This window comes from Sinohyriopsis cumingii, chromosome 11 (assembly GCF_028554795.1).
Source record: "Sinohyriopsis cumingii isolate HCF-2022 chromosome 11, ASM2855479v2, whole genome shotgun sequence".
NCBI lineage: Eukaryota > Metazoa > Mollusca > Bivalvia > Unionida > Unionidae > Sinohyriopsis > Sinohyriopsis cumingii.
In genome coordinates, this window is record NC_142971.1 from 40,390,931 (window position 1) to 40,407,742 (window position 16,812).

Consider the following 16,812-nt stretch of genomic DNA (forward strand, 5'->3'; position numbering starts at 1 on the left):
TGAGGTAAGGTCCTGGGATGATCTATGGAGCAGATCGAGAATATTGTTGAACTATGATCACTGTGGTCGCAGAGGGGTGGGTGGAGCCATGGAGTATCTGACTTTGTGAAGAACCTGTGGGATCATCCTGAAGGATGGGAAGGCGTAAGCAGAAAGATGATTCCACCTCAGGCTGAAAGTGTCCAATGCCCAGGCCCTCTGGTCAGGGACTAGGCAAACATGAAAGGAAAGCCTGTTGTTCAACTTGGTGGCAAACAAGTTCACCATGGCAGAATTACAGTACTCACTTGAGATGCTTTAGTGTCCAAAGTTGTAGGTTTAGTGGGCCACTGCAGACATCATAGTGATATGACTCCTATTGTTAATGCTACATCAAAAATCCAACACACTACACAAAGGTAGAGATTGAAAAATGTACAAATGAATTGAATAGAAATTTAGAAAGATACCTTATATATAAGTCAAGTCAAGCTTCAAACTGCACAGACCCTGATCTGCCATCCCAGTGTGCAATTTGTAAGAAGTAATCAGTAGAACAAACAACACAGACCCTGATCTGTAGGCACATTATGATATGGCAGATCAGGATATTTGTTGTTTGCAGTTTGACATGACTCGTAAAATGTAAACATGAACAATATAAAACATCAAAACATAAAGATCTTAAAATGTTTAAAATATTTTTAAAAAAGGACGAAGGTAACATAAAATCCTTAATATATCATCACTGAGCAACAGCAACAGTTGGGGTATTACTGATATCAAAATCCACAGGTTATATATCATTTATTAACTAGACAAAAAGCTGTAGATATTGCACAATGTCTGCAGTGTGGCAGTTTATAGTAATTTCCAGCACTGGGGGGCATCATGCCACAGACATGGGGCATCATGTTCCACCTAGTCACATTATCCTGACACTCGGCCGACCAGTCCTAACAGCTAGACAGTATAACAGGTCGTTTAGTTAAAACCTCATGTTGATTTGACCATCCATGTAGTGGTAGTGATAATATTTTCAACATGGCCACTGTGACAGCCATATTGGATGTTTGACACTCACCGTATTCATTCAGGACCAACTAGACCAATGTTGTTGTTGTTGTTGTGGGGTTTAATGCCATTTTTCAGCACACGATAGGCTATGCATGGCGGCCAGTATTAATGGTGGAGGAAGAACCCGGGAAAACCCCAGGAAGAACCACCGACCCACGATAAGCTACTGGCAAGCTTTCTCACATACCCACATTGGCCGAATCCTAGACTTGAACCCATGCAGACAGAGGTGAGATGGCAGTGATCCGTTAACGGAGAGAGTTTTAGACCACTATGCCACTCAGGGCCTCCTAGACCATGGTAGGAATGTAAGCATCCTCCATGTAGTTTTAGACCACTATGCCACTCAGGGCCTCCTAGACCATGGTAGGAATGTAAGCATCCTCCATGTAGTTTTAGACCACTATGCCACTCAGGGCCTCCTAGACCATGGTAGGAATGTAAGCATCCTCCATATAGTTTAGGAGGAGTAGCAATGACAAGTTTGAGATAACCAACGGATGATGGACAACAGACAATCCTATAAGCTCTTTTGATATAAGACCAGTAGAACTAAAATTTCACAACAGAAAGAACAAGAGACCCACGTCTTGAGGTAAACGAAAATAAAAACCCCAACATCCTGGCTCAAAATACCCCCCCTTTTAAATGGTCAGTTTCTAAGTGGACTGGGGCCTCAGTAACTGTTATAGAAGAGGGCCATTCATGTTACTAGAGATATACTGCATGTCTCACTAATTAACCCATTTCTGGTTATCTGGTAATGGACTCCTCCATTAAAGGGGTTAAATGATGAGGTGCTATATATTTTACCTATTTTATACTCGGTGTTAGGTTACCTGTGTCAAATAATCCACTCCAGCCAATACATCATTTTTATAGTCCTGCCATGTTGGGCCTCTGTCCTGTTCATCATATTCAATATAAATGATGTAAAAAAGATTTTTTCCTGACAGGCCTCAATAAATTATTTCAATTTCTGGGACACAAAACACCTTGATGTCACTACATATGTCATGGTTTGGTCCCTTGACTTTAATGGCACATTTAACACTTTAATGGCCATATCATGCCATGGGGACAGAGCGTTATAACTAGAGAAGTTTGTTTCTAAAATTTTGATATTCTTTGCTTTTTGCACCTCATCTTACATGAATGCACATGAAATTCCAAATATGTCTCGTCTGCACCAAAACAGCATAATAATAAAAATTATTGCCACTTGCTTGATCTAGAAAAGTAGATCACTTTGACCTGTTTTTTTGCAAGAGGTGAGGAGTATCCTCCAAGATGACTATGTCTGTCAAACTTTGCTACCAACTAGACATCATAAAAAGTCTTTTGGTGAAAGCACAATGTCAATATGACCAGCCATCAAGGTGAATAACATGATTTTTTTAAGGATACACGGTACTAATGGTATGGAAAAATGGAAACCAGCCTGGAAATGAGTGAACCTAAAATAGGGCATATATGAGTTAGGCTGACCAGGATTTGTTAACAATGTTAAGTTATGTTGTAGGAAAAAGAATCTTTTGAGAGCTTATCCTAGCTGTAAGTGAAACAAAATACAGACATTGTTTTATTGATGGAATTTCAGTCCTTTAAAAGTCTTGAGTTTGGAACACTCATTACTAAAATTAGCACCTGACTCTTTAGTGTGTAATTGAAAGCACATGTTTCAAACACATGCAGGTCCAGAAAATGCCATGGCTCATATACTTTACTCTACACAGAAGCTGACATTCAAGTTTCATCTATACTGATAAATATAGGTTTGGTCATAAGCACTCAAAAATTTCAAGTTATTGACTTTTTAATATCATGGGGTTTGCATAGGTTAAATATGGGAAATGAATTAGTACCATGAGTCCTTAAGCTGGCCATAGTAGCAGTCATATTAGAATTCAGATCAGTACCATTTTCACTGATGACTGACTGGTCTTTTAGTGAAAACCTCCTACTAATATGACCATCAATATTGAAGAAATAGTGATAACAAGATTTTCATGATGGCCATTATGGCAGGCATATAAAGTGTCTGAATGGTACTATTAGCACCAATTATACATCAAAAGAAGTTGTTTATTAAAATAAAATCCTATGTTGAGATAATCATCCATTCAGGACTAGTGATAACAATGTTTTCATATTTGGACATCACATCAGCACTGTTTTCATTTAGGACCAACTAGTGCTAATGGACAGACCTATAATGGATGATGGAAAACAGACAGACTATGACAGTTGAACTAAAAAAACACCACACAAGGCAACTGACCTGACCCATACAATCCTTCAGTGTTCAAGTGATGAAGCTTACTGCCTTCACATACATTTCAGAGCACTTTTAGATGATGCTGGCTGTAACACTGACAAGTCTCTAAAGCTGATGAAAGGACTGACAATACCTAAATGTGATTCCTTTGATAGACATTTTCACAGGTACTTCAATATCAGAGTACCGTTTGATAGACATTTTCACAGGTACTTCTATATCAGAGTACCATTTGATAGACATTTTCACAGGTACTTCAGTATCAGAGTGCCATTTGATAGACATTTTCACAGGTACTTTAATATCAGAGTACCCTTTGATAGACATTTTCACAGGTACTTCAACACCAGAGTACCCTTTGATAGACATTTTCACAGGTACTTCAATATCAGAGTACCAACTGATAGACATTTTCACAGGTACTTCAATATCAGAGTGCCATTTGTTAGACATTTTCACAGGTACATGTACTTCAATATCAGAGTACCGTTTGATAGCCATTTTCACATTTACTTCAATATCAGAGTGCTGATTTTTTGCACCTGAATTTATCAAAGCTGCAGTACAGGCCTAGTGCAGTAACAAACTTGTGAAAATAAACTGTAGTGTTGATATGAAAGACTTTGATCCAATGCCAGCAGTCAAGAAGTGGATGGGAAATGAAAACAGTGAATGTCTTTGCCAAACTGAGGAGTGGATTTACTACAATGTAAATGTGGTAATATCATTATCAGTTACAGGAATACTGTATAAATGTTGTGTTTTTTTTGGGGGTGGGGTGGGGGGCAGGGATCAGTGCAGAAATCCATATCAAATTCATCATAGGGATAAACTTATGGTTTGCTGATACCACCTGACTGGACCTAAGTACGGATCAACAGTTTGTTTTTATAAAGGAATGTATGTCACAAAACAGCAAATTCATGTATGTTTATAAAGTCCATCAAATGTTGGGTTCAACTCTGGAATATGTATAATACCAAAAACAGGTTCAACCATATAGCATACAATGTTTAGAGTTAACAACAACGGCAGGTAACTCAAGTCTGAGTAGTAACTACAATAATCAGTATTATGTTAAAAGTCAAGGACTCTACAAACAAGCGCATTCAAAAGACTTGACATACCAGCCTTGTGATTATTCCATACTTGTTCAATGTTGCTTTCATTAAACTTATTTTAGATTTATGATTGTATCTACTTTTATTTTAACAGGTATGGGCAGAGATGGTGAAGAGTTATTTTTAGCATGGACCAAATATGCACAACCAGAAATAGCTATCAAATATGAAATGGGCCACAACTAAGTTTTACATGTGACTTCACTGGGCATCATACCATGGAACCTTTACAGATAAAAGTCAGACATTTATCAAAGCAGAGCTATTATCTGTTATTAAGTTTCTAAATAGATTTCTTGAAAACATATCCTATACCCACCCCCACCCACAAAAGACTTGACATACCAGCCTTGTGATTATTCCATACTTGTTCAATGTTGCTTTCATTAAACTTATTTTAGATTTATGATTGTATCTACTTTTATTTTAACAGGTATGGGCAGAGATGGTGAAGAGTTATTTTTAGCATGGACCAAATATGCACAACCAGAAATAGCTATCAAATATGAAATGGGCCACAACTAAGTTTTACATGTGACTTCACTGGGCATCATACCATGGAACCTTTACAGATAAAAGTCAGACATTTATCAAAGCAGAGCTATTATCTGTTATTAAGTTTCTAAATAGATTTCTTGAAAACATATCCTATACCCACCCCCACCCACACATGCCACTTTTGCAGAACTTGGGGTAATATTCACTATTTATTGACTGTCTTTTTTCTTATCATTTATGTTTATAAATGAAAGCACTTTTTCTGATGCAGATCAAAAAGTTGCCTTAGTGTAAACAATCCTTTTTCTAGAAGATCATCACATGTGTTGCTTTTCCATTAAAATGTAATGATTTATAAAATAATCTGGTTTTGATGTTGCATGTTTCTGATTTAAACACACACTCTGAGTATGTATTTTAAATGAATCTCAATGGTTCCACCCAGCAACTTATCAACTAACTAAAACAAATGTTCATAAGTCTCAGGGGGCCAAAAGTGCACGAGTGGTGTAAAGCGCTCTCTGTTACGGATCACTGCCACCTCACGTCTGTCTGCATGGGTTCGAGTCTCAGATCTGGATAATGTGGGTATGTGAAAAAGCTTGCCAGTAGTTTCTCATGGGTCAGTGACAGGTTCTTTCCAGGGTTTTTCCAGGGTTCTTCCTCCACCATTAATACTGGCCGCCATGTATAGCATATTGTGTGCTGAAAAATGGCGTTAAACCCCACAACAACAACAACAGTATCAGGAAAACATTTCACATAAATCTGCTGATGTACTGTAAAAATTAATGCGTATATTTCACATCAATAAACCATGTTTAATACCAATGTAAAATATGCCATCCACTTGAGGAAATATGAAGTGGATTCTGAAATAGATACCCCCCCCCATGTGAAACAAGTGTCTTTTTTTTCTCCCACCACTGACAAATTTGTTCACATATTCACATAAAGTTTGTGCTTCTGTAAAGGTGGCCTTAAAATGGATGTACCCGTGCCACATAAATGTAATTTTAAATGATGTATGCTTACATTCCCTAAACCATGGGGAAAGAGAAAAATCTCCTATTTATATAAATAAGATTTGATTACCATAAATACTCGCTTAAAAGTTAACTCCAACTCGAAGAAAACAGAGACTCTAATCTGACAATGCATAGTGTGCTGGCAGATCAGTGTCTATGTTGTTTCTTCTACTGATTACTCCTAACAAACTGCACAGACCCAGCTCTTTGGTTTGTGTAATTTGCAGTTGGACTCCACTTATAAGTGGGTATACACAGTTCACTGCAGTTTTTTTTATAAATAAAATAAAGTAAAATACACATCGACTTGGAAGTTCACAATCTTAAAATACCACAGAACCTGGCAAAAGTATTTAAGCAGTCATCAACCACCTTCTAAAACTCCCAACAAATGACTTTGAAATAAACAGCTACCTTCTAAAACTCCCAACAAATGTCTTTTGAAATAAACAGCCACTTTCTAAAACTCCCAACAAATGACTTTGAAATACACAGCCACCTTCTAAAACTCCCAACAAATGACTTTTGAAATAAACAGCCACCTTCTAAAACTCCCAACAAATGACTTTGAAATACACAGCCACTTTCTAAAACTCCCAACAAATGACTTTGAAATAAACAGCCACCTTCTAAAACTCCCAACAAATGACTTTTGAAATAAACAGCCACCTTGTAAACTCCCTACAAATGAATTTTGAAATAAACAGCCACCTTGTAAACTCCCTACAAATGACTTTTGAAATAAACAGCCACCTTGTAAACTCCCTACAAATGAATTTTGAAATAAACAGCCACCTTGTAAACTCCCTACAAATGAATTTTGAAGTAAACAGCCTCCTTGTAAACTCCCTACAAATGAATTTTGAAGTAAACAGCCTCCTTGTAAACTCCCTACAAATGAATTTTGAAGTAAACAGCCACCTTGTAAACTCCCTACAAATGAATTTTGAAATAAACAGCCACCTTGTAAACTCCCTACAAATGAATTTTGAAGTAAACAGCCACCTTGTAAACTCCCTACAAATGAATTTTGAAATAAACAGCCACCTTGTAAACTCCCTACAAATGAATTTTGAAGTAAACAGCCACCTTGTAAACTCCCTACAAATGACTCTGAAATAAACAGCCACCTTCTAAAACTACCAACAAATGACTTTTGAAATAAATGGCCATGCAAACACTTGCCTTTTTTTGTTGTATATAACATGCGTACAAGTCCAAACACAAACAACATACATATACTCTGATTTGTTGTTATAAAGGCACTCACAGATCAGGTTGATGATGTTTGCTCTACCCATTATTCCTACCAATGTGCACAGACCCGAATATCAATACTCATGTGAAGGCAAATCTGGGTCTCTGCATTTTGACATGACCTATAAGCGAGCATATTATGTCGGTACTTCTTTTCCAAGACGCAGCTGCTTATCACTGTGTGTGTGTGTGTGTGTGTGTGTGTGTGTGTGATTTGAATTTTTAATGTAGCTTTAACAATTTTCCAGTCATTTTGCTATGATATCTGCAATGTGGCAGTTTATAGTGATGTCTAGCACTGGGGCATCATTAAAACTCCAACAAATAAGTGCAAGATTTGTCTGACAATGGAAGAGCAATATGGAGACACTGGATTTAAATTGTTGTAATATTTCAATTGTTGGCAAACATCAAATGAAATTTAGCTTTTCCTTCACTGTAGAAAAAACTGCACAATTCTAAAAAATGTCTTGTTGACACCACAAAGTTTTGCCCAAATTAATGTTCTTTCCAGAGTTGTCCACGTGAATCTTCAGCAAATATAGCAAACATCAACATATTCCTGTATATCAAAGCTTCAGTCAAAAAAGAGAAAGCTTTACGTACCTAAAGGAGATTCAACAGGGGAAACAAGTCAGTCCTCTTCTATGACTGTAAAAGAAAAAAAGAACAAACATAATGAGTGTTGGTTCATCCTCTGGGCATCTGGTACTGTCATAAATATTTCAAGAGGTCCCATCCCAAATTGAGATGACCTTTTGCCCCCAAGTGTCCAAAGCACTAACCTATGTCTTGATTAGATTTATTACATGCATTCAGGAAAGACTTGGGTACAAAAGAAACAGTAAAGGAACACTGGGAAAAGAAAATGGAGGTTTTTCAAACATTTATTACTTGCTTGTCCTTTTCCATTGTTTCTTTAATACCATATATGCTTGCTTAAGTCCACCTGCAAACTACACAGACCCTTATCTGCCATTGTATAATGGACCGGCATATCTGGGTCTCTGCAGTTTGTTTGGGGTAATCAGTAGAACAAACAAATATACATTGATCTGCAGGCACATTATGCTGTGGCAGATCAGGATCTTTGTTGTGTGCTGTTTGACTTGACTTATAAGTGAATATATACAGTACAACACTTCAATGTTTTTGCAATCTCTTTATTTCTTAAAAATCCACAGCAGAGAATGCTTTACAGAAATAATGCTTTTCTGTCCTAATGCAGTCACACCATTTTAACTTTATTTGTAAAACAAAAATTACGCTGCAACTAAAAAATCCTAGAGTATGCAGCCAGTTGTAAATATACGATAACTGTATACAGAAACATTAGGAACACAAGCCTAATTTAATATGATCTGATTAACAATATTAAATAAATAACAGCTAAGCATGTAAAGGGAAATATTTTTTGTGAAATTGTTTTACAAACACATGTATAAAAGGACCTGAACAGTCAATACAACTTGCCAAATGTAGGTTACACAACCTTGTACAATAATACCAAACAAAATGGATACAAAAGAATTGAAAACAGACATTGTACAATACCACAAGTACGATTTATATTCACTCAGATCAAATGCAAACTGTATAGATCAATTTCTTCATGCACTAGCAGGTCTGGGTCTGTGCAGTTTGTCATGACTAATTAGAAGACCAAACAATATAGACCCTGATCTGCTGCCACACAAGACAAATATATCTCAAGTAATTATTTGAAAATCTGGGAGAAAAAAGATGGAGGCAGGCTTATCATTAACCTTGCAATAATAATAATAATATTAACAATAATAACAACAACAAATAGTTTACTCGAAGAAGAAGCTCATTGGTCAACTGACCAATCCACCATGTGGCCTTCTACAATTATATATATATATATACACACACACACACACACACACACACATCCACAACAGATGTGCTGTTAAAAACTCCACAAATGATCTACTGCTATAATAAAGTACATGACTTTAAGGATGAGTACATAGAGGGTTCTTATAAATAAAATAGTAGTAGTGAACATGTGTAAAACATTATAGATGAGTACATGATAACAATGTTGTAAATGGTAATTGTACTGAATTAAACACAATCATACAAATAATTGTTTCTGTATATGTGATTAAGAAGCAATCACTCTGGTAGCCTAGTGGTTAGAGCATTCATCTTGGATGTGGAGGTCATGGGTTTGAACCCTGGCCAAGTCATGCCAAAGACTTACAAAAATGGTACTAACAGCTGCTTCGCTTTTCGCTCAGCATTAAGAGGTTAGTGTTAGGACTGGTCGGCCTGGTGTCAGGATAATGTGACTGGTGGGACATCATGCTACATGTCTGTGGCATGATGCCCCAGTGCTAGACATCACTATAAACTGCCACACTGCAGACATCAAAGTGACATGAATGAAAACTTGTTAAAGGTACATTAAAAAATCCAAATATCACTCTCTCTCTCTCTCTCTCTCTCTCTCTGTGATTAAGAAGCTCTTTGAAAGCTTGGCACAAGTCACCTGACTTTATATAAGGTAGTATGGAATTCCATAGTTAGGATCCAGAAAAAGCAGAACTGTTCTAATAAAACTGAATTTGGTTTAGGTAAATATGACTTGTTGTTTGAAATGCATCTTAGGTCATACACGTGTATATTTCTAATAAATTTAAAGTTTCAATTAAGATAATCAGGAGCCAAACCATGTAAGGGTTTATAGATGTAAACCCTCTTGAAACTAAGTTCTCTGTGGAAATGGAAGCCATGTTAGGGTTTCAGAAAGATTTGCTGATCAACATCAAGAATAACTCCAACTGCTCTTTCATGAAATTTCAGCAATCTTTCCTATTTTCTGTACCACTATTGCCCCTGACAGAACAACACTATTCTAGGTGTGGCATGATAAATGATGAAATATGCAATGTAAAATATCCTTTTCTGTTCTTAAGATAAAGCAGTGACAAACTTTTTTAATGACTTCTTCAACTTGTATTTTCCAGCACAACATAAGGTCTATCATAATGCCAAGCAGTTTTTCATTTTCAGACTGTTGTATATACATTCCTTTTATAATTACTTTGAAATAATTTTTCTCAGCTTTTACTCTTGCTTGACTACCTATGATCATGGCTTTTGATTTGGCTGCATTTATCTTCATACCATTGTGATCACACGAGTTATTTATTTTACCAAATCTTTATTTCATATAGTGCTAAACTCATGGCCTGTAGATCTAATGTTACATAATGTCCTGTAATCTGCGAAGGATTGTGGTGAAAAGCTCAATGTGATATGGTGAATCATTGATGTACAGCAGAAAGAGTAATGGTCAAAGAACTGATCCTTGTGAAACATCAGTTTCTTATCTGAAACTTTAATTACAAAAAAAGCTTTGTATGTTTAACAAGATTTTTGCCACAAAATTTAAATCCATCAAATTAATGAATATGTAAAAAAGAGATCTGATATAATGGTTTGAAAATCTACTCAGATCTTTTTGTAACAGATGCAAACAAGTGTGGAAGCTAGCTTTAATTTGTCTTCTTTGCTTTTGTGCAGTCTTGCTAACAAGCTTGGACTTGGGACATACAGACAGAACCAAATCAATATAACCCTGCTGCAAGTAGTAAAAAGGCAAAAGTAATTGGTTTACATTTTGTGCTACTGAAAATGTTATTCTGAATGTTATTCACTGCACTTATGTTGATGTTTTTGCCACTTGAAAAGACATATTTCTATTTGTTCAATGATTTGGCAGATTAGAACTACAGCAGGTTCTATTTAACTGTTATCTACAGTGCTGAGCAAAGTTAGCAAATATGGTGAAATCAACAAAAAGAGAAACCCTGCAAACAGAAAAAAAATGGAGATGGGAGAGAAAAGTATTGATGTTGCAAAAGCTCTCCAATTAAATATATTGTTTGGTTTATTTGGTATTTTACAGCACATCAATCAAAACAGATTATTTAGTGCTACATCAATTGGAAATATCCCTGGCCAAGGATACACCATGGTAGCTGACCCAGTCTGATCTCATGACAGGATCTGAACTCCCACCATTTCAGTCAGAGTCCAGCAAGCTAAACTGAGCCACTGCAGAAACTAACAAAAGATAGGGGTAGAAAGAATTAAAACACCAAGTCAAAAGTTTCCTACAAAAACTAAGTCAAAGGTCTCAGCTGGAACATCATGATAAGACACATCCCCTGGGCACACCAATTCCAAAGCCCAACTAGTCCAGACAACAAAAAGTCATTTTTGTTCCGGTATATTAAATTTTTACACTGGAAAAAGAAACAAGAGTACTGTTAATGGAACATGGAACATTTGTCTCATTACCTTTTTGCCCGGCCAATGTGGGTATGTGAGAAAGCTTGCCAGTAGCTTCTCGTGGGTCGGTGGTTCTTCCCGGGGGTTTCCCGGGTTCTTCCTCCACCATTAATACTGGCCGCCATACATAGCCTATCGTGTGCTGAAAAATGGCGTTAAACCCCACAACAACAACAACAACAACCTTTTTGCCTATTAATGACCTTGACCATTGAGCTACAGGTGACTGTTGTACAAGCCATAGACCCCCCACCCCAGTAAAATCTCATCAAAATATGTGTAACGTGCTATAAAAAAAATATGACAGCCTGGACAAAGAGAAAAAGAAGCAAAACAATGTCTTGTCCTACTATCACAGCAGGGACATAAAAATACCTTTCCTACTAGAAAGCTTATAGAAAACTAATGCAGATTGTATGTAAAGCTAACATAAAGCAAATGGCAATTGTAAGTACCCTGTATAGTCATTTACAACTAAACTCAAACTTCAAGCTGCAAAAACCCAGACCTGCCATCACATAACATACCAGCATATCTGGATCCTGCAATATGCTAGGACTATCTGTAGAACAATCAACATAAACCTTGATCTGCAAGTGCAGTATGCGGTATCAGATCAGGGTGCATGTTTGTAGCTGAACTTAACTTTTATATGAATAAAGATGGCACTGTTTCATGCTTAAACTTGTTACACAATTTTGACTTAAAAATGCCCCATCATAAGAAATAAGTAATAGTTCTACCAACCAAACCTCTACATGCATGTGTATTTTCACCCAACACAGATATCAGCTATTACATTCACCACAAGCATACCAATATGAATTATAACCTACAGACAGCAACTCAGTCTGGTCTGCATTTCCCTTAGTCAGTGAAAGAACATGAATTATAACCTATAGACAGCAGCTCAGTCTGATCTGTATCTCCCTTCACCAGTCAACCAATAAAAGTGACAGTGCAGAGAAATCAAAGAAATCAAACAACTAATCCTCTCCATTGGTATCAGTGGATCAATGAATGCATAGTTATAAATCACACAGGAGATAATACCAAATTTCTTACATGCACACATCTCATTTGCATGTAGTGTTTACAGTCTATAGCTGTGACATTCCACTTCATGCTTTTTAACAAATATAATGCTGTTAAAATTAAAGGCTTATGCAAATATACGAGACAAATAACTGAAAACTAGCATGGCTGTTATCCGAATTTATTTACATGTCATTTACCACAACATATGACCAGTTGTTCTGTGCAGCCTGTATAGGAGACATCTTATATCCCTATTCATTTCTGCAAGCTATGGGTCATCAATGCAGTGCATTCCATATTGACCCATGGCATATTTAACTAGTCAAATGTTGCCACTGCATGTAGATAAAGATTGCCGATTTATCTTGTCACCATGACCGATATATTATTGTGATCTTGACCTTGAGTCACTGAATATGCAAGATAGCGCAAAGTCAAGAGAAAAAACTGGCTATACCTTCATTAAAATATTTTCAGTGGTTCAAAGGTAATACATGTACTCTGGATAAAGATACAAGTCAATGAATTACAGTGTCCCTGGCTGTGACCTTGACCTTGAGATATAAGGCATGGCTTTATTGTAGATCTGAAAAGTGACCCACCCACCCCCCCGTTGAAAAGAAAGGGAAAGGGAATTTTTCAAATATAGGACGGGTTTAATTAAAAAAAAAAAAACGGTAAGGACTGAAAATATAAATTGTGTTTTGTGCTCATGTGACTTGTTTTTTGGAAGAATGTTTGAGAAACTGGTGTGAGCCCTACAATCTCACATCCAAGAATAGAACATATATATATATATATATATATATATATATATATATATATATATATATATATATATATAATGTGATACAATGTGTAATCATGATATCTATAATTAAAAAAACCTAATTGAAACATCTCCAGTGTTTCAAAAGTTACATCCTAAACATGTATATAATGAAACAGAATTGTTTTTCCTTGTGATGACCATGACCTTTTGATATAGCAAACTGTGTGACATGTGAGAAACCATCTAATTATCTGATACACTTTGGCAAAGTTTCATACATATTTCTCTGGTACAATTCTACGGGTCAGACAAGTAAATGCTAACCAAAGGATGGACAGACAAAACTGCAGCATAACAAGCCAAGATTATGATGGGCATATACAAATTTGAAATTTCATGCATTATCCTTGCTGAAGAATTAGTTCAAACTGGAATTGTTCCCCTTCATGTAAAAAGATTGCATTATTGACCTCTTACAAAATACTGGAGGGTGCGCTGGCCTATTCTACTCCCCCTCTCTTTGCAGGGGTGTACTACCATAGTTGAGGCAAGGAAAACAGACTGGGCAATTAACTGCTTACAATTACTGTGGAATAAACTCCATTTTTACCATCAATATAAGCTGGATACAGTCTCAAATGTAAATTACAGCAATTGCACAACTGCATATTCCCCAATGTACTGCCTGCACCAAATGCCACAATCACACAAATTTGACATTTTCAAAGGTCATGGAATTTAACTTGCTGAAAAGTCTGTAATCAAAATTGTTTAGATCTTTCATTTCCTGTATTTACTTGCTTATAAGTCATATCCAACTGCAAACTGCACAGACCCAGATGTCATCACATAATGCAATGAATGGTCTGGGTCTATACAGTTTGTTAGGAGTAATCAGTAGAACAAACAACATACTCTGATATGTCTGCATTATGCAATGGCAGGACAGAGTATATATTGCTTGCAGTTGGACTCGACTTGTAAGCAAGTATACTACAACTTGGTATGTATTATTTATATCAAGCAATCAAGTCTCTATTATATATATCAACGTAATTATATCTTAAAGTTCTGTAAAATTTAGATTGCGAATCTTACTTTATCAGTTTCACGAGAGAAGAGTGATACCCCTTCTACTAGAGTATTTCTCAAATGATATACAGTGTTTGTGTGTGTGTGTGTGTCTGTGTCTGGTAGATCTAGGCCAATGCTCCAAATCATGTTGACCCTAATCTGCTGCTGCATTAAGGAACAACACATCTGGATCAATCCAGTTTATCTGGAATGATGAGGAAGTAGACATGTATGGAGCAGTGTTTTATGGCACCTTGGCACAAAAGTGGCTATGTAGTGCCAAGCAAAATTAAGTTTGAAAAATGTAAAAATTGAAATTACACAAACTTTTATGAAGATAAAGCCTTCCAAATAAATGTACCATCATGTATGGAGTAGTGTTTTATGGCACCTTGGCACAAAAATGGCTATGTAGTGCCAAACAAACTTATGTCTGAAAAATTGTAAAACTGAATTACAATTTTTTTTATAAATATATCAACAAATATAGATAAAATATAAAGCATAAATACGTTAAAATCTGTAAAATGTATATAAAATAACATAAAGTTAACACAGGCATAATCATTCAAATATGATTAAAATCTGTTATATAAACCGTATTCCCTTAAAACGTGCAAGATTATTTTGCATGGTACATCTTCATATACTTTCTTCAAACCATGAACATCAAAATATGTCTGTCTCAATGGGTGCAAACTGACACACTTGACAAGAATGTTATCCACTGTCAATGAACACTGGCAAGGCTACACAATCCATTCAAGCTTCTCATTTCATGTTTAATATGTGACTGGAACCGTAGCATCTCATCTCTCATTTGTTCTATACGAGGTATGACAATCTCCAATTGTATGTCATTGTCAAGTTTGCTTGTGGAGGTTACACTGCTGATATTTTGCCAAGTATGATCGATATGCAGTATTTTTGTACAATATTTTTAAGGTTGTACAAGGAATCTTCCAATTTGAAATGTGTGACTGCAGGGTAGCTTTGGCTGCTTTATCTTTTCCTTCATTACTCTTGTATGCCAATGTGGATCAGCAGCCAATACTTTGAGTTATGTCTCCCAGATCATACCAGAACATCATGCTTCTGTAATTTCTGGGATATTAATAGGTTGTCAGATTTCAGATTATGCTGGGCTTTCAACGTGGAAACAGAATCCAAAGAGATGATGTAAAATTATTATTTTTTTTAAAAAAGGTTTTACACTTACTCAGTGAGTTCAAAGCTTTGATTATGGCTATAATTTATGCAGAGACAACTGAGGCTTCATTTGGTAACCTGCTCAAGATGGTGCCAATGGGTGTTGCAATGGCAGCTCAAACTTTGTCTGTCTTTCAAACTGTCTGAATACATCGATATACAGCTTGTTAGGATTCAATTGAATTTACTCTGAAAAATGAGATCTGCTGAGGACTATTTGAATTTGCAATGGTCAAATATTATAATATTATTTTAGGATGTTTTGATAACCATGGTGGTCATTTTGGGATTACAGAATATTTAAAACATTTCCTACATTGAATTTTGACTATTCCAAAAGCTGGAATAAAGTTTGTGTTTTTAATGTAGAAAGTTTGGCAGTTGAACCTACACACACATCATTACATGCCTAAACACTGTTGACTGTGATTTGCTACATGTAGTTCATTATGGGATCATAAATGTGGGTCAGTGCTATTTATTTACAATAACAACAACAAAAAAACCAACCCAAATAGTGTTGACTCTGGTCTGCTGGTACATGATGTGGCTATAAATCTATGTTGATCCTGTTTATTTGAATATTATGGGACAACTAAATGCTAATGCTGTTTATTTACAATGAGTAGATCAGATGATGTTAACCATGATCTGCATGTGCATTATGGGACAAAAAATCTGGGTTATTTAGAATGATGAGATAATGTTTGCCATGATCCTGTGGATTATGTGGCTATAAATCACGGTTAATGCTGATTATTCGAAATGATCAGGAGAACAGTACTGATCCTGATCTGATGCTACATTATGGAAAAATAATACAGATGAATTTGTGATTATGAGTAGAACAAATAACATTGACCCCGACCTTCTGATGCCTTGTAGGAATATCAATGCTGTCTGCAGTTTGATGTGTCAGCAAACATCATTCTACATTGGGGATAACAATTTCAATTTAGATACTCAAGGTGTCTGGGTGGTCTAAAGCGCTCATCTCTACCAATTACTGCCATTTCACCTCCGTCCAAATATGACTGAGCCTCGGGCCTGGCCATGTGGATAAGCAAGAAAGCTTACCAGTATCTTTTTGTGGATCAGTGGTTATTACCACAGTTTTTCTGGTTCCTTCCTCCAACAGTTATACTGGCTGCCATG

The 16,812-nt window shown here is 36.2% G+C and overlaps 1 protein-coding gene across 5 annotated transcripts in view; it reads right to left on the reverse strand.

Moving 5' to 3' along the window:
- Positions 1 to 16,812, reverse strand: part of LOC149787985 (dystroglycan 1-like) — a 215,035-nt gene that overhangs the window by 84,186 nt on the left and 114,037 nt on the right. For all 5 annotated transcript variants that reach the window (XM_089974258.1, XM_089974260.1, XM_089974262.1 and 2 more), the window contains exon 2: positions 7,845 to 7,889. The gene's annotated coding sequence lies outside the window, so the exon portion shown is untranslated. The remainder of the gene's footprint in view (positions 1 to 7,844; positions 7,890 to 16,812) is intronic.